This window comes from Neolamprologus brichardi, chromosome 3 (assembly GCF_056152115.1).
Source record: "Neolamprologus brichardi isolate AB-2024 chromosome 3, ASM5615211v1, whole genome shotgun sequence".
NCBI classification, from domain to species: domain Eukaryota; kingdom Metazoa; phylum Chordata; class Actinopteri; order Cichliformes; family Cichlidae; genus Neolamprologus; species Neolamprologus brichardi.
In genome coordinates, this window is record NC_142106.1 from 28,172,503 (window position 1) to 28,196,771 (window position 24,269).

The 24,269-nt window shown below is 41.1% G+C and overlaps 1 protein-coding gene across 1 annotated transcript in view; it reads right to left on the minus strand.

The window, feature by feature from the left end:
• The window catches only part of pea15 (proliferation and apoptosis adaptor protein 15), a 53,701-nt gene extending 30,212 nt beyond the window's left edge, over positions 1 to 23,489 (minus strand). The window contains exon 1 of the mRNA XM_006808707.3: positions 23,103 to 23,489. The gene's annotated coding sequence lies outside the window, so the exon portion shown is untranslated. The remainder of the gene's footprint in view (positions 1 to 23,102) is intronic.
• Between the last annotated feature and the right edge of the window lie 780 nt (positions 23,490 to 24,269).

Consider the following 24,269-nt stretch of genomic DNA (forward strand, 5'->3'; position numbering starts at 1 on the left):
ATGAAGAGGAAGAGGTAGAGAAGAGGGGATAAAAGAGGGACCAGGCAGTGCTGAGATGCTGTGACTTATGTGTAGGACACGTTTATTGACCAAAGAGGACAGCAGAACGGCTACTTTATTGGTGCCTCATTTCCTCAAGAGGTTAAAGGTCACACAGCATGGACTCATCATTGGAAGAGTTAAGAGGTGAGGAAGAACTAGAAGCCTGTAATAATTTTTAAAGTCTTCTTTAATCTTGAAATCCCCACCGAGGACCCCAGATTTCCCAGTAAGTGCAGCTTATAAATTCCGATTGCGATATGAAACACATTATGAACCATCTTGTTGTAACAGCTGCGCTCCTGAACCTTTCTTTCTTCTCGGTTATTGAGAAAAGCAGTTGGTAATAATCTCTTCACACCGCGCCTCATCTCCAAACTGCTGCTCAAGCTCAGCATCAGACAAACACCTCATCGTATTATCTTTGGACTAAAAAAAGTCGACTCATGCCAAGTCCTAATAACAGCTATTTGAGGTGGTACTCAACAGTAGTAGAAGTCCATCAAGGCAGCGTGACAGCTGCTCATACAAGCATTATATGAATAATATGGAAACTAACAAAAACACCTCAAACGCATCACCTTGCTGTATGAAACTGGCGCTGACTGCTGCCAGCCCGACTTAGCTCAGTGCCCTTTCGTTGTAATATATTACTGTTCTGTTGTCGTAGTCTCTCTTTCTCCTAAACTTAAGTTGACCCTAACCATGTTTTGATCTTACCTAACTAATATGTATGCTTCAACCCCAAACCATCTCGAACAGTAGGCTAAATGATCAAAGCACTCCAAGGTACTCGCTTTTCAATTAAAATTGAAAATGCCTTTACAGCACGGTCATGTTTCACCTAAAAAACCCTAGATCCACATTTTAGCGAGTTAAACAGAGTTCATGAAAACACTGGCTCTTGTTAAGAGGTATTCCATCAATGTTAACTTTCCACTTGTGGTGGATGGTTGGCTTCCCCCTGGGGTGAGAGTGGAATGCTGGGATCTTTAAAACCTGGACAACAGCCCAAAAGGACATCAAGAAAAACAGTATCAACCAAAGATAAAATGAACGCATCTACAGTCAGATGCAGTTGTTTTTTTTTGTTTGTTTGTTTTTTAAAAAAAGGAATAAAACCCGTAATTTATAAAATTTTATAAAAAAGCTTCCCTTTGGTTAAGTCTCCTTTGACTGAAACCTCTTTGTATGGAAAAAAGACATTTGGTCAACTCCAATAAAATAACACAAGTGATTTTTTTCCCTTTTTCTTTTTTCTTTTTGACAAAATCAAGTCCTAATATTTGCTTGTATGGTCCTATTCTTTTTATTCTATTTCATTTTTTAATGAAAACATCTCCGTTCACATCATGAACCCCACATAAAGGCTGAAAAAAACAGCCTGGCTCAGACCTGATAATGGACTCACTGTTCTCACATTTTTGTTGCCGTCTCTTCGTATTTCTTTACTTTACCCATTTACACCCTCTCATTCACTCCACCATCACTTTCCTTTTGTTAATGTTGTGCTGCTCATGTATTTTCACCAATTATACTTTTATTTCCTCCTCCAACGTTTTCAAAAACACAGTCTTCGCTTTATTTTTACACCTTTGAGAGAAAACAAATCCTTAGGATAAAAATTTGACTTATGCTTCATATTATGTGTACGTCTTTTGTTTGTATGGTGATGAACAAATTGACCTTTATGTTTATAAATGTCTGTCCTCCAACATAGTGGCTTTTCTAATAGCTCTACAGTGCAGTGGTTTATGCATACACATTTGATCCTGGTAGAAGACACAAATCTGCCATAGATATCCTGCAAATCAAACATGTGGAGCCTGCTGTGGTCAAGAAGTTGAAACTTGAAGCTTCTTCTATTACTTGACATTTCCTCTAGGTCTTTATGGGACTGGTAGTTTTCAAAAACTTTCATTAATCTCGACTAAAATTCCTTTCTTGCTCACAGTTCATTCAACTTTATGCAAGCATTTTCAGGCATTGGTCTAAACCAGGGGTGGGCAATCTCAGTCCACGAGGGCCGGTGTCCCTGCAGGTTTTAGATCTCACCTTGGGTCAACACACCTGAATCACATGATTAGTTTGTTACCAGGCCTCTGGAGCTTCAGGACATGTTGAGAAGCTAATTTAGCCATTTAAATCAGATGTGTTGGTTCGAGGACACATCTAAAACCTGCAGGGACACCGGCCCTCGTGGACTGAGATTGCCCACCCCTGGTCTAAACTGAACATGTTACTGAAAATGTAATGTGATTACTTTAACAAGTTACACCCGACACTGTTTAGGATCTTGCCAAATCCCTTAACTAACCTTTGGAGTAGAAGACAACCTGCTCGAACTCCTGAGCCGTGGGCTGAATTCAGTGAAAAAATAAGTCGAATTATTTCTTATACTTTGTTCACACTTCCTACTTGTTGTTTTAAATGCAGGCTGGTGATCAAAGCTACAAACTGAAGCCCAACACTTGTGTCTGCAAAACGGGCATGAGAGTTTAACTGCCCACAACTTCATTATCACTGCAACAGTGCAGTGAAGTATCAACCAATTGTGCACACATAAAGAAGGCCAGGCAACCCTTCAGGTACAGTGTAGCTATGAAACACACAGCATTGTAGTGCAGGCAGTCAGTGTGCTTCTACTTTAGCATAGCATAAAATATTGCACCTTGTTTTCTTGATTTGCACGAAGACCAAAGTGTAAAAATGTTTTTGTTTTATAGGAAGTGGTGGACTTATTTTTGTCTGAGAGCAGCAACTAGTCAATTCATCACTTTGTCAGTTGTGGCAGTAAAATGTCAACAATGCTGCTACGATGGCTTTGAGCTCTTTATGTTTTTAAAACTTAAGAAGCAAACGCACCCATCTCTGTCTGCTTGTGAAAACACTTCAAAGGCTGCATCCCACATAATCTACAACAAAGTGGGATGAGATTCTTGCCCTGATATCTCTGTTGTGGAGGCCTTCTAGAACAACAGAAGGCATCTGGAGGCGAGCGAAGCTTTGGACACGATGTGGCTATTCTACCTTTAAAAAGCAACACCAGGCCCTCCGCCACACATACGGTGCACTTCCTCTCTCTCTTCTTTGTGTCTCTCTCAGCAATATGCAAACCGAGGCAGTGAAACAAGCACGGGGGCCAAGCGACACACACGCTGGGTCAGAATCACTTATGCAGACATGCAAAGCAATGCTGATAAAAGGCCCACTCTGACTTTGATGGTGCAGGCTAAGTTCCCCACTCACTTTGCACACTGCACCTTTGCATAAATAACTCCAAGCTGCAGACTGAAAAAAAAAAAGATCAGTTCCTGTTTGGCTCCTGTCTGATCCCAAACGGAGAAACTACATGGAAATATGCTGCTGGAGCATTTGGGCAAGGTAGTAAAGAAAGACAGGAGAGAGAAGCTTGTTGCTCATGTCTTTGCATATAACAAGCTGGCAAATTGTAAGGTTTTCTCTGCTTGCGCCTCACTAAAATACATACTGGTTTTCTCCAGCTAGCATCCTACACTTCATCTGCTGCACACTGTCCCACTGTGTGGGTGTATTTGCATGTTTTCGTGTGTGTATTTGACAAACACCTGCACAAACCCACAGTCTCACCTTTATCAGCCCGATATGAATGTGTGAACATTATGCATTTGTAAAAAAAAAAAGTTGGCTTTCCTGTTGTTGGCCTGTTATATTTATGACTGTGAAGCATATGTCGTGTTTAGACATGAGCGTTAGCGTGAGACTCCCGGCGTGTTCAGTGGGCTTTCACTACATTTAACTCAGTTTCTCAAAATAGAACATGTCCACACATAGGTGATGAACACATGAATATATCTACTATATTTATAATGAACTTTCCCTGACCTCGATGGTTTACTACGATAGTTTTTCTTGGATGTCACAATAAATACAGTTACAGTGGTGGATGCTTATATTCATCACTATCCACTTTTAGGCTGGAACCTCCTGTCATACATCGAGAGGCAGACAAAACTCAACTGAACTGATTTTAAATCCAGAACCTTGCTGCTGTGATATGCAAGTGCTAACCACTGTACTACTAGTCCTTCTTGAATCACATGTTAATCATATTTATATTATTACAATTAACCCGTTTGAGCCAAGAGCTCCGGATGCTTTAAACACTAGTCTTGGTTTGGCATGATGATGTCATAGACAACTTTGGCCCCACCCACTCACTGCTCAAACCTTCTGTTTATGAGGTGCAGCCAATGGAAATAAAACCTAGCTAAAAGCTTGTTTCAGGCAATGAAGTGCAAAAGGTCCATCCATCCATCCATCCATCTTCTTCCACTTATCCAGTTTAGGCAACTGAGGAACTGGATACTGAGAAACAGTTGGGATAGGCTGGTGCAGACTCACCCTGGCCAGTTTGCCAATATATCACAGGGAAATAACCAGGGACTATTTTGAACTGTCAATCCTGCCAATCAACCTGAGCTCTAGCTGAGTCCAAGCATAAAAAGAGTTTGAGCAGAAGATACAGCTCACCCAAACTCAATGCATCAACCATCTTAACGTTTAAAGGCTTTAATGGTAGCTCTAAAACATGTGTAGTTTCCTCATTAGGAGGAGCTGTGGCTGCTTCATTTGGTTGCTATGATGTTTGCATAGTCCTACGAATCAAAACATGAACCACGCACGATCCGATGCCAGTTCCAGCAGAACAATGACATCGTATTTGTGTTTTTCAAACAGAGAAGGATCACAGATGCCAATTAATTGTTTTATTAACTCAAATACAAGATTTGAAGAGTGGCTAACAGATTTTCAAAATTGTGGGTTGTCGCAGATATAAAACTACAGGAGTGAAAACAACACGCTAACACATTGGCAGGCACACAAAAGTCATACACATATGCACATAAAGACGTACTCCAGTAAAATCGTTTTTTAAATACAGATTTTTCTGTTAATTTAACTCAAAAGTCTGTCCTCTACACACGAGTTTGCACCCACAAACACAGATGCACAGTTGAACAGCCAGCCTGGGTCCGGATGCCGGCATTCTCCACAGTGATAATGGGGCTGTATCCCACTGTAATGCACAGTTCACTGAGTCTGGCTCTCCTCCAGATGGAGAGGCAGCAAGGAAAAGGAACAGGATGCCATAACCTCGGCTCACACAGTGGACAAGAGCCACAGCTGCAGACACTCACACACATACACACACACACCGAAGCGCACAGGCCAGAGCATCATCAACCATCAACCCACATGGATGCTTGCATGTATGAAACACAAAAACAGACAGCCACAAGCAGGGGCATGCGATTAAAGACACGACAGAAGTGGTGCAAGAGCGCGTCAACATCACGTTCATGCGCACTCTCACATGGAGCGCACTTCACAAAGAGTGTCGGCTGCAATCGTGCAGCTCCACTGTGTGACAGGAGGAGAAAGTAGGGGTGGTGGAGGAGCTGGAAACGGCGGAGAAGTGGGAGAAGGAGAAGCTGCCTTTTGTTATATTTTCAGCATGACAAGAAAGGCAGAGGAGCCGCGATGTGTGAGAGGATTTGTCGCTGAGAAGTAAGAATGTTATTCCGCCCCGTTCTGACCCGTTTAGGCGAGGAAGCCAAAAAGCCTCTTTTTATAGGTCTGTACCAGAGCTGGCTCAATCCTTCAACGCAGCAGGGGAGAAGCTGAGGTCCTAATGAGATCTTTTTTAAATTTACATTCAGTTACTAGGATTTATTTAGGTGTTTACCTTCAACCTTCAGCTTTCTCACTGATGCAAGAGCATATTTCCAGAAAATGTTCGTGATCCTCGTGCATTTTTGTTTCTTCTCACAAACATATCTCGCAAGCACAAAAACCAAACACCAATCTGAGAACTTGCGTTACATAATAACAACTGCCACCTTGATTTCCTGCAGGAGCCTTAAGTTTACTGGCTGCGGCATGAATCACATTTTTCATCTGTCTTTTATCTGTTGTAAGAGCGCTCTAATCTTAGAGGATACAACAGTGCTGCCAACATAATAGGCTTTTCAATTTCAAGGTTTTATTTATGACAGGTTAGATTTAGTTTTTTGTGTCCATTAAACTGTGTTTTAATTCAGCGACGAAGTTTGTGCATGAGTCTCATAAGGCCTCACTGACACAGGTCTGCAGACTGGTTGGCGAGCCCCTGGTAACCTCTGGTTGCTAGGGAAAAATATGATTTCCCTGCTGAGTGACTTCTGATAGTTGTTTGGTGAAACTGATTGCAAAGAGGTAGCAACAGTTGTACTTGGTAGCAGTTTACCATGGCCCACTGAGCTTGCATGGAAGACAATGGCTTGTCTGCGAACACTTGAGGCATAAAAAAAAAAAAACTCAGATTGAAAGTTGTTCCTTGCCACTGCAACACATTTCAAAAGGGGAAACTTTTACTTTCTCCAACATTCTCCGTTTGTGGTTTGCAGAGTGAGTGTTTGTGGATAAGTTGGCCTCTTCCATTCAATTATGAGCAAGTGCAGCAATTTTATAGTGACCAAAACAAGCACAAGGACATTTTTGGTCCTCTGCAACTGATTTCACCCGGCAACAGCCAGCAAACTCCAGTTACCAGTTGGTGATTACATATTTTTCCCTAGCAACTGGAGGTTACTGTGGGGGTAGGTGCACATCTGTGTGACTGTGGTGTTACTGAAGAAATACAGATTACTCTTAATCTCGTAAATCCTAATTTAACAGTTACTGTAACTAAAAACACAAAAGCTGCTGCAGCCCTGAATCTCATAGCAAAAAAGATGTGAACATCAAAGAAGAGGTAAAAAGAAAAGAGAGTATGGAAACTAAAAAGGGCCGGATGAGGTGCAGGTGGAGGAAGGGGAGGAGGTGGAGGACAGTATGAGTCATAGGACGTTACAACCACGAGCCAAATGGTGGCGAAGAGACAGAGACACGTGCGCACACTTAGAAACACACTGAAGTAGAGGAGAGGAAATCTTTAATGGCAGCTTCCCTGTCTCTTTCACTAACATGGACATGGAGTCAAATGGTCAGGGACTGTGGGGAATGGCTGTCTATATTGGAGTCACTGACCCCTCATGCACACACACACACACGCAAATGGGCTGGAGTCCCCAAACAGTCCATTAGAGATTAAACAAGTTGTTCAGTCTATGTTTCAGACTCCAGGCGTGACTCAAAATTTCAAATTACTCTGCCAGCTCGTCTGCCTCCTCTCCTCTTCCCCGCCTCTTTCAGGCTTTCTTCCTATCACTCAGTTCGCTATATTGTTCCATTAGTGGATTAAGCGTGCTGGTACTGGGGAGGAAGATGGGTGCAATTCAGAGAAAATGAAACTCAGTCCATCAACCTGCATCAGGGGAGACGCAAGACTGGGGCACTTTACCAGCCAGCCCTCATCACCTCTTCACATTACTGCTCTATTATAGATTTCTCTAATAAAACAACACAATATATGAATTCACTGCAGATTGCAGATCCTGATTGCAATTCTAGGATTTAGGGTTTCTCATCCGCGTTATTGAGGGAATAACTAACATTTAAATGAGTTGGCAAAGCCAGACTAGAGCAGCTACAGAAATATTTAAAATCATGTTGTGCTTGCAACCTGGTAGTTATTGTTGAATACATCATGCTCTGTGAGGGTGGCGATAGATGGGAAATCAGAGGAAATCCACCTTATTGGAAATCTACTAAAAAGTCGTTACGTTAATAAGCCATTATAATTACCATGCACACCCTCCTCTAACTTGTAGCCAACTTAGCAGGCTGTTATCATCCACTGTAATCAGGCAAAAATGCAGGAGACCTCTAGTGGTTTTACAAGGAAGTGCATGCAATAGCTATTGTTGTAAGCTAGTAAATAGAGCTTTGTGACATGTGCTAAATCCTGTGATCTGGCACATTCAACCCATATCAACTAAATATCACATAAACAAACAAAGAAAAAGTAATGTCATCAAACTTGTGCCCACAGTTGCAAGAGGAAGGTGAAAACTCGTCACCTTATTGCAGAATTTTATTAAGGCAAACAAGTGCTAACACAAACCTAATGCTTTCACTCAGCACACTGAAAAGTCTTTTATTCTGTCTTCCTCTCCTCACTCCTAACCGCCCACTGCAGACAGCAGCACCTTCCTGAGCCTGGTTGTGCCAGAGGCTTCTTCCTGTTAAACGTGAGTTTTTCCTTCCCACAGTCGCCAAGTACTTGCTTAAAGACAGTAATTTGATTATTGGGCTTTTCTGTATTATTGTAGGGTCTTATAGTAAAAAGCACCTTGAGGTGGCTGCTGTTGTAATTTGGTGCTATATAAATAAAACTGAATTGAATCAGATGAACCTTACTGACACCAATGGAGATATCTATAGGGCTTAGTAAAAACTAGGAACATTGGAAAGGGTTATTTGAATTCATCATCTGATGAAATGAAAAAAGGTGAAGCACTTGAGTTATCTCAATCTGCACTGACTTATTTGACTGATATTTAAAGTAAAATTCTTACTTTAAATGGGAACTTTTTTACAAGCACAATTTTTAAGAAAACTTCTGAATAAAGTAGGTAATTATTTCTTTACTATGTTTAAAAGCTTCATCTTCATCGGCTGTGCCCCCTTTAGTTTTTGGACATAAAGAGCAGCTATGCAGCCATCAAAGCATCCAGAATTACAGTGAAGCAGCTGCTTCAACCCCCTTGATTAAAAAACACATGTTAAGTAGCAGTATTATTATGAAACATTGATAAATAGTCCCTCGGTTACCAAACCGCCTGCTTTAAAGCTCTCAGCTCTTGCTGTAATTATCAGCATCATTGAAATACAACTTTCATCATGGAGACTGCTTGGATTGAATTACTGCTTATGTAATACAACCATTAAAGTTCCATTTGCTCTCCTGCACATGCTTGTTGTCCTCCTAATGTGAGACTAGATGCCGTGTAAGGTCTTTAAAAAGGAACATAGGAGGGTTATTAATCGCCTGTCTCTCATTGGCTGATTGTGTTGATGCTTTCATTCACAGAAACCCAGCAGCAACGACGTGTCTGTGCTTTGCCTTTCCTGCTAATGGTTTAGTAAGATTGACTTTACCGCTCAATAGTTCAACTTCTTTCCGAACGCTGTCTGCCAAGAGCCTGCGCACAACATGAGCAGCAGTGCATGGCGCTGATGACTAAAAGGGTTGTTTGTAATAATGGAGTGCACAAAGGGTGGAGTGTGAGACAAATATTGAACTGCATGTTGGAGGCCAGCTATAAGGTCACTATGGCTGTGAACTACAAACAGCGAGAGTCCACTTACATGCCAGTTCTGTTTGAAAACTGAATTGTGGAAAATTTTATTGCAGCCAACACATATCAGATGAGTTAGGGGGCAAACTCACCCACTCCTCATTCCTTACATATCGATGCTTGCAAAAAGACCCCTCGGCGTCATCTTTGAACACACTGGTTCGGCATCAGTTTTCAAGGTTGATGCATGGTTAATGTTGGAAAAGAGCATGCTGTAGCACATGAAACTGAGCAAGTAGTTTAAGTACCAAAACCTTCGCTGCCAGCACTGCAGTCTCTTCACTGACAGAGTTCTGACTAACTTGCTAAACACCCATCCAAAATTCACCCCTACTGTGAAGTTTATTGGGCCTTATAAAAAAGGCCCGCCATGTCTTGGCTCATATCAGGCTCACATCTTGGCTCAGTGTATTGAACCGCCAACGCTAAAGGACATCTTGTGCACATCTCTGTGACAACATCTGAAGGCATGGCAACATTTGAGGCCCTGGGCTGTCATCCCAGGGCCTCAAAGTGAAAAGTAAAAAATTACTCTAAACCATTTCACATCCTTTAGTGGCGCGAAAGCAAAGCAGAAACTGATTTTTCTGCAATCAAGAGCATATACAACTAGCAAGATTGCTCAGTTAGTGGGTATAAGTCCTCCGTGAGAAAGAACGTGTAATTGCTTCATTAAATTATATTGCAGCAATTATATTACAAGCAAATACCTGCAGATTTTCTCTAGAGTACCACACAAGGACAAATACAATATTTACTGTAAGTTGTATTTAAATAAACAATTCACGCAGCGTGTAAGGATATCAACACATTACATTCACTGGACACTTCATTACAAACACCTTGCTAGTACTGGGTTGAACTGTCTTCTGCCTTCAGAAGTGCCTCAAGCCTTCATGACATAGATTCAAGAAGCTGCTGCAAACATTCCTCAAAGAATTTCGTCCATGTTGACATGATGGCAAAACACAGTCGCTGCATATTTGTCGGCTGCACATCCATGATGAGAATCTCCCGTTCGACCACGTACCAAAGGTGCTTTTTTCTGCTGATGGTAGAGGCCATTTGAGTACAGTCAACTGTGACATGGTGTGTTATCCTGCTGGAAGCAGCCTTTAAAAGATAAGTACACTGTGGTCATAAAGGGATGGACATGGACAGCAACAATTTAGGTAGGCTGTGGTGTTTAAATTATGCTCAGTTGGTAATAACGAGTTCAAAGAGACAGGGAAATATCCTGTACACCATTACACCACCAGCAGCCTGACCTGTTGACACAAGGCAGGATGGATCCATCCTTTCATCTTGTTTCCTGTTTCCTGGTCTACTCATCAGACCAGGAAACATTTTTCTAATCGTCTATTGACCAATTGTTTTAAATTGTAGGCTCAGTTTTCTGTTCTTAGCTGACGGGACTGGCACCCAGTGTGGTCTTCTGCTTCAAGGTTTGACATCTTGTGCATTCAGATATACAGGGCATTCTCCTCTAACCTCTGACATCTACAAAGCGTTTTATCACAGAGAACTGCAGAGATGGTTGTGTGGGAAAATCCCAGCAAATCAGCAGTTTCTCAAATACTCAGGCCAGCCCATGTGCCACTAACAAACAAGTCACGTTCAGTTACTTCAAATTAAATCACCTTTCTTCCTTATTCTGATGCTCAGTTTAAACTTCAACAGGTCGATCTGACCATCTCTGCATGCCTAAATGCATGAATTGCTGCCATGTGATTGGCTAATTATGTTCAGGAGTTGGACAGGAGTACCTAATGATGTGGCCAGTAAGCGATTACAGCAGCTCTGAGGATTAAACTTACTTTCCAGCAGAAGAATGGCAGTAAGTTTTGCAAGGTTGTGTATGTAACTGAAAATAAAAAGCCATATAGATTTATTCAGTTTTCCTTCTTTTAAATGTGAACTTTTCTGTTTCTATGAAAAATATTCTTCCAACTAATAAATAAAAATGTCATGTCACTCACCAATTTGAAGAGGTTGTTAAATTTTGAATAAGTGCTGGGATCAGACCAAAACTAAACAACAAGGGCAGATGTGGCTCGCAGGCAGCACGTTGCTCACCTTGTGTTTATCGGCTCCAAAAAGTCGTGAAAAGGTATTACATAAAAGCTTCTAGCCGGGTCTTTGTGTAATGGTACAATGCATTAGTGCAGACTGCAATACCTCGAGCACTAGGTGGACTCACGGGTCCCCAGAGGGTTACATAAACAACGTACCCAGAACAAGTTTGACGCCTGCATCGCATTTTATCGGTCTCATTTGAAGCGGAGAGAAGCTACATCCATATGTACGCGTGTGTGTGCATGTACTCTGAATTTTTTATCTCTGCAGCAAGGAGGTTAACCTGATTCCCGAGGCCTTTTCAACCGCACGTAAAGTATGTGCGCGCACAATGAAGAACACATGCATAACAGCTGACAAGGAGACAGAAGAAACAGCAGTAAGGCATTCAAAGACACGTTCAGGGGGCTCTAACTGATTCATTCAGGAGGTGAACATCCTTTTTGAGACGTGGATGGATGATCAGAGTTGAGACAGCTGTGAGCAGGGGAAACAAGTATGTGAAAAATCACGGTATTTAAAAGTAAAGCAGTATTTCAAAAGCTTGCGAGAGCATGGAGGCACATAAAGGCAACATTTGGTTCAGTTCATGCCCAGCTCAGGGCAGGATAAAAGGCGGCTGCAGCTCTGAATCACCTCAATAACACAAAGTGTCTCATCAAGCCGCTCATTGCTCATCAGAGCAACTGTTATACACCCGTGCTTTCCACCCACGCCACAAGCTTCTTCATCATACAGTTAGACGCACACACACAAAGATCCATCATCATCATCCAACGAGCAGATGAAGAAGCACAAACACAACAGACCCCCCGACAGGCACTGCCAGCTTCTCTACGGCGCCACAGGCTGACTCCTCGTCTGTTGCGAGACAAAAACAAAAACTGTCCATAAAAAAGTTAGCTGCTTGTGACGCACATAAACACAGAGATGAGCTCATTCAGCTAGGTTACCGTGGTTTTACTGATTGTTTTTTATTGTTATTACTTTCACTTTTACCTAAAATGATGAAATAACAGCAGGTGGGATAAAACAGTGAACCTCTTATTTGCTTTTATTGTCTGTAATATAACACGCGTGTTCTAAAATCTCCTACTTCAGGGGAGTAGTTTGCCATTTTGAGAAATCCATTTATTCACTTTCTTTCCAAGTCGAGAAGACTGATATCAGTTATAAGTAGACTATATGAGGTGAATGTGAAGCTACAGCCACAACAACGTTAGCTCAGCACAAAGGCAAGTCTGTTGTCCGACCAAAATTAATATAACAGAGCTCTCATCACGTCTAACGAAACAAGCAACATGTTCTTGTTAAATACAGTACTCTGCAAAAGTCTTGAGCCAGCCCACATTTCTTTATATTTTAGGAAAATGGTGAAACAAGTACAAACATTTAAAAACGACATATGAGGCCAAAACACAGTTTGTACAAATCTAACGAGCTTGAAAGTCAATAGTTGTTAGGTCAACTTTTATTCTCCAACACAGTCTGAACTCTCTTAGGCAACTTTCTTGTCATTTCTTTAAGTAGTTTTCGGGAATAGTTCTCCAGGCTTCTTCAAGGACATGAAAAGCTCTTCTTTGGATGTTGACTGCCTTCAGATGATCCCACACTGCTTCAGCTCGAGGTTCGAGCTGTGGTGAGGTCACTCCATGACTGATGGAGTTCCACTGTGTGTTTTTCTATCTGGGTATATTTTCCCTGCATTGGAAGTGTGTTTGGGATCACTGTCACACTGAAAAATGAAGCCAATGTCAATCTGATGGTCTCCAGATGATACTGTATGGTGGATGAAATTCTTATGGGACTTTTCTTTGTTCAAAATTCCATTAATTTTGACGAGATCCTCAGCACTATTAACATCCCAACCATGACTAAGACACCATCGTGCTTTATAGGTGGTTGTAGACACAGTTTCAAATTTGGAGTCATCACTCGGTCAGACCTGTTGCACAGATGTTCAGTCCATTTCTTGTGTAATTTGACATTTTTCTCATTCTCAAGTACATGACTTTTAGATACTAATCGTGTGCTCTTCATCTGTCTGTCACTTCTCCACTTTCTTAGTTTTTTTGTTAGTTTTTTAAGGACACAAGGAACAAATTGTGTTTTTGTGACATGCTGCTTATAACAAAGTGCCTGAAGATATAATTTAAAAATAACTCTTGGCTAAGTTTTCTCTTATGTGTAGACACAACACTGGTTCAACCTTGAGTTCGGTGCCTTTTTTATGCTTAAATGGTTTATAGGGGAGTAGCAGGCAAAGAAACTTTCAGAAAGGCTGGTCAAGAGCACTTTAAAACATTTACAAGACAGTCTGGCTGCTTCAAATAAAATGCAAAGAAGTGAGAGATGGCTCAAGACTTTTGCACAACACTATTAAAACGCATTCGATCAACAGCAGCAACCAGTTAGAAGGTTTGGAACAAGCATCTGCATGTGAGAGAGAGAAGGGTGGAAACGGGTACATCAATACAAGCTGACCTTTGACATAATATCCTGTAACACCTGAAACACACACACACACACACACACACACACACACACACACACACACACACAGGAGAGTTGTTTTTGCTTCTCTTCCTCTCCTGCTCCAATCGAATCAAGTTTTATCAAATCCAATCAGACCCACTGAGGCGTTTCATTCGGAGTCAAGCAGCAGAGGAGATTATGCACACGGATGAAGAGGAATGGCTTTAATCAGTGTGCGTTTGTGCATACATGCAAAACAGAGGGATAGAGAGCATTTGTGTTTGCGCATGTGTCAGTCTGTGCTGTTGCTGTCTGTGTGACTCTGGCCCGTCTGTGTAGGCTTAGGTGTACTGTGTGTGTGTGTGTGTGTGTGTGTGTGTAGATCATTTTATCCATTACTGTGGCCACTGTGAAACACTGCCAGTCAGACAGATTGGGCTTATGAAACACTTCCACAGCTGTGTTAAAGCAGAAAAACACCCCTCCTGTGTTTTTCTCCCTCTCTCCTTTAACAAATAAATAAAGCGATAAACAGAATCACTCTAGTTTAACCAACAATCATGCTGAAATCACACCATCCTGCTACCAAGCCAGCGCGTTTCTGCTCCGCCCTAAAAGAGGAAAACTGCGGTGTGTTTTATTTGCATAGCTTCACTTACACAGAGGAGTGCAGAAGAACATTTTCAAAAGTAGCAGCAAGCATTACAAAGTAGCTGTGTAGGCGTCACTTGTAGCACAGCAACCAAACGACCACGCAACCAAGCAGTTGCCAGAGGGATTAAATCTGTGGTGTTTTTTTTTTTTTCTTTAAATTTTTGGCTGCAGCGAGAGCGCTTAACATGTGTGACTTTGAAACACATCACAGCACACATACAGATACACAAGGTAAATCTGTCTTTTAGTTTGAATGCATGATTAATGATGGCCGGCTGCTCGCTTCCTCTTCTTTTCCCTAATAACATATATACAGGATATCGTGCAAAATTTTAAGGTAAACATCAAAATGACAATCTGTCGAGTGCATTAACCTGCAAACACGACAGGACATTAGGATATACTGAAGGCGTGTGGGTGGCTTTGAATGACAAAACCCACGTAACCCACGCGCGATCTGCAATGTATCGAGAATTCAAGAGAGCAGGGAGTAAAAACAGACTACATCTGGTGATGTAATTGGAAATGCGGACTTCCCCTTCAAGGCATCGCATCCTGTTTGCCAAAGAGTGGAGCGGACGGTGCTCGGGGTAAATTTTAAACAATAAACAGTGTTTAACATTTTTTTTAAATCAGTGGGGGTGGTAAACTTGGCTGTGGGTTCCGGTTTCACTCATGACCACTGCTCGGCCATGCTGGCGGTATCACTTTCTATGACCCCAATGACTGAAACAGAGACATCTGACCAAGGTTTCCTATACTGTTTCAGATGATGTGCAGTTATGAGTAATCTTGGGCTCAAGCATTCATGTTAATACGTCAACAACCACCATCTAAAAATTGATGCACAGCAATCACCCCCAGAACGGGAATGACTCTCTCCATCTGCAGCAGCCTCGCCCAGCAGGACAATACACCTTGCCACACGACAAACTGGGTGAGCAGCATGACAAATACCTTGGGGTCCTGACCCGGCCTTCAACCTCTCCAGATCCCAATCGGACCCAGGCATCTGTGTTATGCACCAGAAGAAGACTGACACATGGAGGCCCCACCCCATTCAAAGAATGGGGTGCTGCTGCAAAACAACACAATCCCAGGTCCATGCCTTGACTTGGCAGAGCTGTCACATCAAGGCATGGACTTGACTATTTCAGCACTCAACGCTCTCTCTTCTACAAGCCTCATACATTTACATAGCGAGGCTTGTGCCTAACCTAACATTCACACACTCTGATCCATGTACATAGCATAAACTCAAGGAAACTTTAACATGAAGCCTAGACGAGATGGAAATTGATCCACCGATTTTCCAACTGGCAGATGACCTGCTCTGCCTTGAGAGCCACAGCTGCCATCCATCCAACCATCTGTTTTCTTACTCACTTATTTAGGCTTGAAGGGAGGCTGGAGCCTAACCAAGTGTTTGTAGAGAGAAAACCTAATGGATTTGAAACAGTATTAGGTTTAATTATTATTATTGGATTTTAATGTTGTGTCTGTTTTGTATGAAGATAACACGATTACTTCAATACAGCTGAAAAGAGATTATTGGATTATTACAAATTAAAAGTTTTACCTGCAAGACTTGCAAAATGAAACATGCTGCTTCTACAAACTTGACCTAAAAACTCAACCACATTGAAAAATACAGGAGTTTGCTAGCAGAGTGCAGAATGACTCATTGGTGTTTAGGTGGTAGGCTTCATAAATCCATCCACAATAAATGGAAAGAAATAGTGTTTAAGAGAAATACCCAGTTAAACACTAGTGACATAGATTCAACCTTAATTTGCAGCTGAACTTTGATGCTTAACTCATTAAAAGAAAGTAAAACGAAAAAAATCCTCAAAACTTCTTGGATGTGTTTATTTGTTGCAGAAGATTAGTTTGGTTTGGGTTGCAGGCTTCCAGTGCAAATTTTGTTGCATTTTTAAAAAGAAAAAGATTAAATTATTTGCTGATTGTATGACAGAAATATTCCAATTTGGATAGAAAGTGGAATCTGCTCCTAGGGTTTAATCTGTCAGCAGACACCTAAACACAGCTGAGAAAAGTAGGCTGCAGGATGTTGCAAGCTGTAGTGCAGATTACAGGCAGTGATGTAACATGCCATAATACCACTGACCTTCTGTAACTCATAGCTTCCTGGGGAGCCCCGTGTACACATGGTGAAAATAAATAAATCTGCAGCCGAAGGGGGAGAGGCCATGGGAAACAAAAGGCAGGGATAGTCTGACAGTGAAATATATGTTCCCCTCTGTGAACCGGGAGGCATGTCAGAGGATCTCCTGCTGCAGGAAATGATCCCTCCAGAGTGACGGCGAGGCATCTTCGCTGCGAAACACAGGTTGCTTTTCATGATACCCGAGTCTGTACTTTAAGACCACACACGTCTGTGTTTGTTTTCAGCACGATGTGAGCTTAATTACCCAGCTTAATGCGTTGACATGCACTGTTGTCAGATCAAGCTTATACAAGGTTTTTATTAAATAATGGGTGTCACCGCTGTCAGTGTCATCTGCCACTGAGGAACTGAAGGTTAGCCAAGGTTTTTATCTACTTTGTCAGAGACTTTTAATCACTTAAAAATGCAGTTCTTTAACAACTTCTAAATCTAAGCAATAATAAAATGATATAAAATTTAAAAAAAAAATATTTGATCCTGGAAACTTTGGTAACTAGTACTTAGTAGCAGAGAAAGCTACAATGGGATTTGAAAAAAATAAATGAAATATACTAAAGTGTGCTCACAAACAAAAATGAAAATGTTACCGTAATTGTCGGGCTATAAGCCGCTACTTTTTGCACAAGCTTTGAACCCTGCGGCTTTTAGTCAGGTGCGGCTTTTCTATAGATTGTCCATGATTTTTGTCATATCGTAAGAGGATTTGTTTTGTTTGTTCTGCTGTTGTACGGAGCTACGTTGCCTGGCGGAAGGGCATGTGATCAGACACACAGTATCGAGGTTCAAGAGTGGTATGTTGGTCACATGTCCATCCGCCAGGCAACATAGTGCCGTACAAGTAGCGCGAAAAACAAACTTTAAAGTAGCGCTACGTGTTCAGCGGGAGGCGTGGATGACGAGCGGCGAAAAACTTGCGAAAAGCAAGTTATGGTCAACTCCACCGGTGGAATCTGACAGCGTGGAAAAGTGTGAAAACATCCATGAACACCAACGGATTTCGAAGGGCTGGACTGCTGCATGATGGAGAGGAGGACACCGCCACGGCCCTTCAGAGGGTGTTCGACTCCGACACTGACAACGAGGATTTCTTTGGTTTTGAAAGTGACAACGAAGGAAAGAAGCGGAGAGTGGATGACGAAGCCATCCTGAGCCTGTTCGTATCCGACACTGGAGAAGAGGACTTTGGTGGTTTTAGTGCGCAGAAAGATGGTGGTGAATGATCTGACTCTTCTTGTTAAAGCCGTGTCACTGCACCTGAGCCTAAAAGGTAGTCCGAATCTATTTTTCTGGTGTGCTGTAGGTTATTGTTATGTACTACACTTGTTACTCGTTTATGAAGCACAGTACATGTTTCGTTCTTGTAATTACCGCTACTTGTACATATACCTAAAAAGTTATGCAAATATGTACCCCTAACTTGTTTTTCAAAATATTAATAAAAGGGGTGTGTCGCCAAACAGCCATCTCTTTCCTGACAATTCCCTTTGTGCATATTCTCTTACATATGATAAGTCAACATTGAAACACCTGCAGCTTTTAGTCAGGTGCGGCTAATGTATGTACAAAACAGGATTTTTTCCTGATTTTAGCTTGTGCGGCTAATATTCAGGTGCGCTTTGTAGTCCGGGAAATACGGTAATAATAACTGATAATTGATACATAAGGCTACGTCACGTTCTACCTTCTTCTAATTTTTTGAAAATGTTCTCATGTTGTTGCTTCATCACGATCTCAATGGTGGATGGTAAAAGATTAAATGTCAACTTTTGCATTTTTTCTTTGCTCTTTTTTAGCAGTTTGTTTTGGTTGTAGTTCAATATCTTGGATAAAGGATGGGGCTGCCTGCTGTACGAGTGGTTAAAGCTTAGCATTCTTCTACAAAATGTTTGTATTTGACAGGATCTTATGGACCTATATCTTGTTAATAAATAATAATAGAATACTGAAAATATATGAAATGTTTAAACTGAGAAAATATGTCATTCATTTTTTTTTTATTGTTTTGAGTTTGATGGCAGTAACATGTCTCAAAATTTGAGATATAACAACAAAAGGCTAGTAAAGTAAATGATACTAAAAGAAACAAGTGCAGGAACGTTTTGCTAATTATGTTAATCGGTCAGTAACATGATTGGGTATAAAAAGAGCATTTTAGAGAGGTGGAGTTTCTCAGATGAAAAAATAGGCAGATGTTCATCAATCTGCAAAAAAAAACTATCAGGAAATTTTGTAATAATTCAAGAATGGTGTTGCTTAATCAAACATTTTGAAGACTTGGAATATCTCATCATCGGCAGTAGATATCATGATGAAACAAAGTCAAAAATCAATTTTGGATGCCCGTGATCATTAGGCACTCAGGAAGTATTGCAGTGAAAACAGGCATGATTCTGTTTATGACTATTAGTTTAAAGAGGATCCTAGACAGTGATAAACATGGCCCTGTCTCAACTGTTTGAAGATGTGCTAATGCCCTGAAATTCAAAATGAGCTAAAATATGCATTAAAATAGTTACAATTTTCTCAGTTTATACATTTTCTGTTTTCTGTGGGTTCCTTTTCTGCACTGAGAGACACCAACAAAATTCTGAACAAAAATCTGAAGTTTGGCAAACTTAAGGAAACAACTGATGACTAATTAGTGATTGTTCATCAGCAGCTGAAAACACACGATTCGAGTGTGACGAACCACAGAGCTGAAATAAACCTGCTCTAAAGGAACTGCAGGTAGACATCTAATTAAATCAGTGCACTTTGTTTTTATTTACATATTAGAGCATCTCCCAACTTTTTTTCAGAACTGGCGGTTAACATTTCTTCGCGCTCGCACTGCAGGCTTACTTGTTGTTCCTAGAGTATTTAAAAGTAGAATGGGAGGCAGAGCCTTCAGTTTTCAGGCCCCTCTTCTGTGGAACCAACTCCCAGTTTGGATTCGGGAGACAGACACTATCTCTACTTTTAAGATTAGGCTTAAAACTTTCCTTTTTGCTAAAGTATAGTTAGGGGTGGACCAGGTGACCCTGAATCCTCCCTTAGTTATGCTGCAACAGGCATAGGCTGCTGGGGATTCCCATGATGCATTGAGTCTTTCTTCTTCAGTCACCTTTCTCACTCAGCATGTGTTAATAGACCTCTCTGCACTGAATCATACTTGTTATAAATCTCTGGCTCTTTTCCACAGCATGTCTTTTATCCTGTCTTCCTTCTCTTTCTCCAACTGGTCGCAGCAGATGGTTCTGCCGGAGGTTTCTTCCGGTTAAAAGGGAGTTTTTCCTTACCACTGTCGCCAAAGTGCTTGCTCATAGGGGGTCATGTGATTGTTGGGTTTTTCGCTGTATGTATTATCGTAGGGTCTACCTTACAATATAAATTGCCTTTAGGTGACTGTAGTTGTGATTTGGCGCTATATAAATAAAATTGAATTGAATTGAATTGAATTGAATTGAATTGAATTGAATTGAATTGAATTGAACTGAATTGAATTGAATTGAATTAAATTGAACATGCATCTTTTTATTAATGTTTGTTACAATGAGATAAAGTTTACTTCTGCAAGAGAATGTGAGGAGGAAATGCACTGCACTTTGTGGTGTCTCATACCAAATGAAACTAAAAGCGGGGAGAGAGGAAATGGATCGGATGTTAGTGAGTCCAGATTTGTCTCAGCAAAGTTTCAATTCCTCATTTCCTGTGGTTTGAGACATAACCGTACTCAACGCTGGGCTTTCATATAGCCTAAAATGGAGTGCACATTTGGCTTTCGACTTGTGGTGGAGCAATGTTCTACCAAAAATAACAGGTCCTTTTAACACTTTGGCTGTTAGGCTGTGAGTTGTTGCACAAATGGGTTTGTTAGATTTCTATTGTCTGTAATGTGCGACAACCAACAGCTTGTTGAAAAGGAAATTGCAAAAGTGCATTGAAAAAATAAACAAAATCAAAGAGCATATTGTGCCTTTGGTGTTGATTATTTCAAGTGCCAGTTTAACACCGCTTTTCCCAAATACTGTATTTGTCTCGGTGCCTGCTAACAATCGACCACAAACATTCCCCTGGCGGCGGCAGGAGGACATCCGAAACCACAAACAGACGCACACACACACATATATAGGAAGTGAACCTGAGAGAGGAAGCACATTTCTGCTGTCCCACTTATTTCTTTTGTCTGTGTGCACAACGACAGATCGATGTATATATGTATCAAAAAGGAGAGGAGACCGGTTCCCAAAAAGCTTAGTCAAGGCTCACACACACAATCCTCTATTTGTATAACTGTGAGGACCCTTAAGCTCTGTTCATAACCTAAAATTAAGCTTTACCCTCAGGCAAAGTAAAAAAAAAAAAAAAGTCCTCACAAAGATGTATTATAAGTCCACAGGAATGTTCGACAGCTTGCAAAGATTGGACAGTGTTCAGGGATAAAAATGAGTGGAATGTGACCTAACAGGAAATGGACTGACAGCTGTCACACTGTGCATCTGTTACACGCTAAAGTGCAATGTGCTGTATGAGTGTGGCAGATGGGGTCAGAAAGAATGGGAATATGCAGTAATTAATGACAAATAGCTAAAATTAGAGCAGAAGCTACATGTCAACAAAGTTAATCAGGATCTACTTAGCTAATTGTTCATGTCATTTTTTAATAAATATGCTAAATACTGTGCCAGCATCTTTACCGTGATGCTTTTCTAACTTTTGACCATAAAAAAACGACTGCTTGAGTTTATGCTAGTAAGCAACGCGACCAATGTCTGGCTTAAGAAGTGGCAAAGGGAAACATAAAATGGGTTTAATTTACATACAGCAATGAATGTTTTAGCTTAAAACAGACTTAAAAGTAAACTGGGAGAACAACTGATGGTAAAATGGCATTAAAACTTTTACCAATTTTTTTTACTTTTACTTTTTTTGTATCTCTTTATAGTTCTAATTAATCTTTTTGGCTGTTTTTACATATGTCGAACCTCTATCAAAAACAAAACACGTTAGTTAAGGGCTGTAGCTAATAATGGTCCCATTATACCTGCTGTTCTTTCCTCTTATGCCAGCACTGATGTAAAGGTTTTATCTGAGTGGAGACAACTTGATAGTTTTATCCCATCGTTCAGAAGAATATTGAAAAAAGCACTCGCTTCCTCAGCAGATAACAGAACAGAGCTGTGCAGACGTCATTTTTGACACAAGAAAAACATAATCAATGCGTCGGTGAAATGGGCCAGCTATAGATTTAAGAAAATATTAGAAATTACACATTATGTATTATAAATTTATAAATAACATTATGAATTTAAAAACAATAGTTTAAATTTTGTCACTGGAGCTTTTTGTTTGTGTGAAGTCTTTTACAGTTAAGTAGAAACTGTTGCAAACATTCAAAGAAAAATGCTGGTGTGACATGTGCAAGCCACCTATAGAAAACAGTTGTGTCAGGAAAGGCATCTGGCTAAAAATCTGCCAAATCAAACATGATCCCTTATTCACAAGTTCACAAGTCAAGATAAGTCTGTTACAGTTGGGGAAGAAGACTTCCGCTCACCCCCACCCATGTGCACACACAAAGTGTTGGCCATCCACCCAAATTCATTCATAAAAGACCCACCCCTTCCCCATCCGCTCACACACACTCTCAGCCATCCGGGACAGTCACAGGTGGTCACCAGTGCTTTATCATCTGTTCCTCTGGTTTAGAGCCAGAATATTCCAGATCATGTGATCCTCATGATTACAGATCTACTAAACCAACACCACAGACTTTTATCACACAGTATAGCTGGGATTCAGTGGGAGAGTGCACTGTAATCGTCCAGCCTATATAAGGAAAACTGTGGGGATATTCAGCAGGGGTGTAATGAAAAGGACACTAGATACATGAATAGCCTCCCCACAGCCACACTACACTCAACCCAATTAGTTTAATCAATGGTGTATTCAGTGCACTCTTGAGAATGAAACATCCATCCATTTGCCATTTAAAAGTCAATGAATGAGTTAAGGACATACACTTATTTCAATTTTAGCTTCTTAAAAGTGTTTATTTTATTGTTAAGAAACAACTGTGACGAACGCCCCGTGGAATCACTTAATTGACCAATGTTGTATGTCCTCCTCACAGGGGTCTCAGATTTATTTTATAGTTCACAAAAAACAACTCGCATTGACAGCAGGCTGTGAAGTAGGCGAGTCTCCGACACAGCCTCCATGTAACGGTATGCAATGACAGAAATGAGCCGTGTCCATGAATGGAGAGCGGGATGACGGTCAAATGAATGAAGTACACTCTGGGGGAAATGGGTCTTAAAGCAACAATCCCCCACGGGCGTGTGAGAAAAAGCATGATTTTTTTTTTTTTTTTTTAAAAAGAAAAAAGATGGAGACAGGAAGAGAGAGTTAGAAAGAGATGTACTCACCCCGAGGAGCAAAAATGAGTCAGCTACAGGCAGGGAGAGAGACACAGAGATGGAAGTGATGCGTGAGTCTGCGGGACGATTTCCTCTAAAACGCTAAAACTCGTGGAAAGCAGCCCGACAGAGGCGGCAGACGTGGTGCAAGGAGGGAGGAAAAAAGTCCACCTGGTCAGTCCCGCTTGGTTTCGGTTCACTTTTGTGGTTTTAAGGCGCTCAGTGATGAACTTGAGTGTGATTCATCAGCGTGGCAAAACGCGGCCGCGGTGCCTGGGTTAGACGAACTGTCAGCACGAGTTTGGGGGTGTATGATGCTCGTGAGGTGTCACTATGTCCGCTTGCTTCGCTATCCGCCTCTGAAACTGGCTGCTCAAACGTGGAAACGCCTTTTGTCTCTCTCTCTCTTCCCCCTCCTCTCTCTCTCTCGGTCACGGTTAAGCACGCTGTCTGATTCGCCCTGAGATCGTCTGTTAAAAACAACGCCTCACTCTGTCAATAACACGCCACGACGCTATATATGTCAGTAATGCTAATGCTACTACTACTACTACTAATAATAATAATAATAATTCAATTTTTGAAGGGACTTCAGGGGGCTGTGAAGCTTGAGGATAATCAAATATTAGATTGAACAGGTGTTACAATTCCCTGTAACACACTGTCATCTTATCTTCTTAATTTCTCTTCATTTCCTTTCAATTAATGCTTTGGGGGATAAGTAAGGGACATCTTTTGCTTGCAGTTCTTCAGAGCTTCTTTTTTCTTAAAAGTAAAATAGTAATATTATCCGTTGGATAGCACTAATTCAGGCATTCCATCGATGTCAATTTGTTCGCCTCATTTGCACAAATTTCAGGTATCCGATGTGTGAATGCTGCTTTATCCTTGGCTCAGCACTCTCGTTTAGGGCGCTTATCCAGGACCCTGGCTGAGATGTGATGTTCATATGGACAGGCTAACCACTGAAGTCACATTAAGACCACTTTAGATTTACCAGCTAACCTGACAAGAGTCTTTGGACAGCTTCAAACCTGGAAGCTTCTTGCTGTCAGGTGACTATTGTGCTAAGCTGTTTTATTGGTTTAGCTTTCTTTTATTGGCTTAGTCATGTAATCAATCTAAAAACACCATTAATGAACCTCAAGCTGAGTTTCACAGTAGTGATCACTAGTA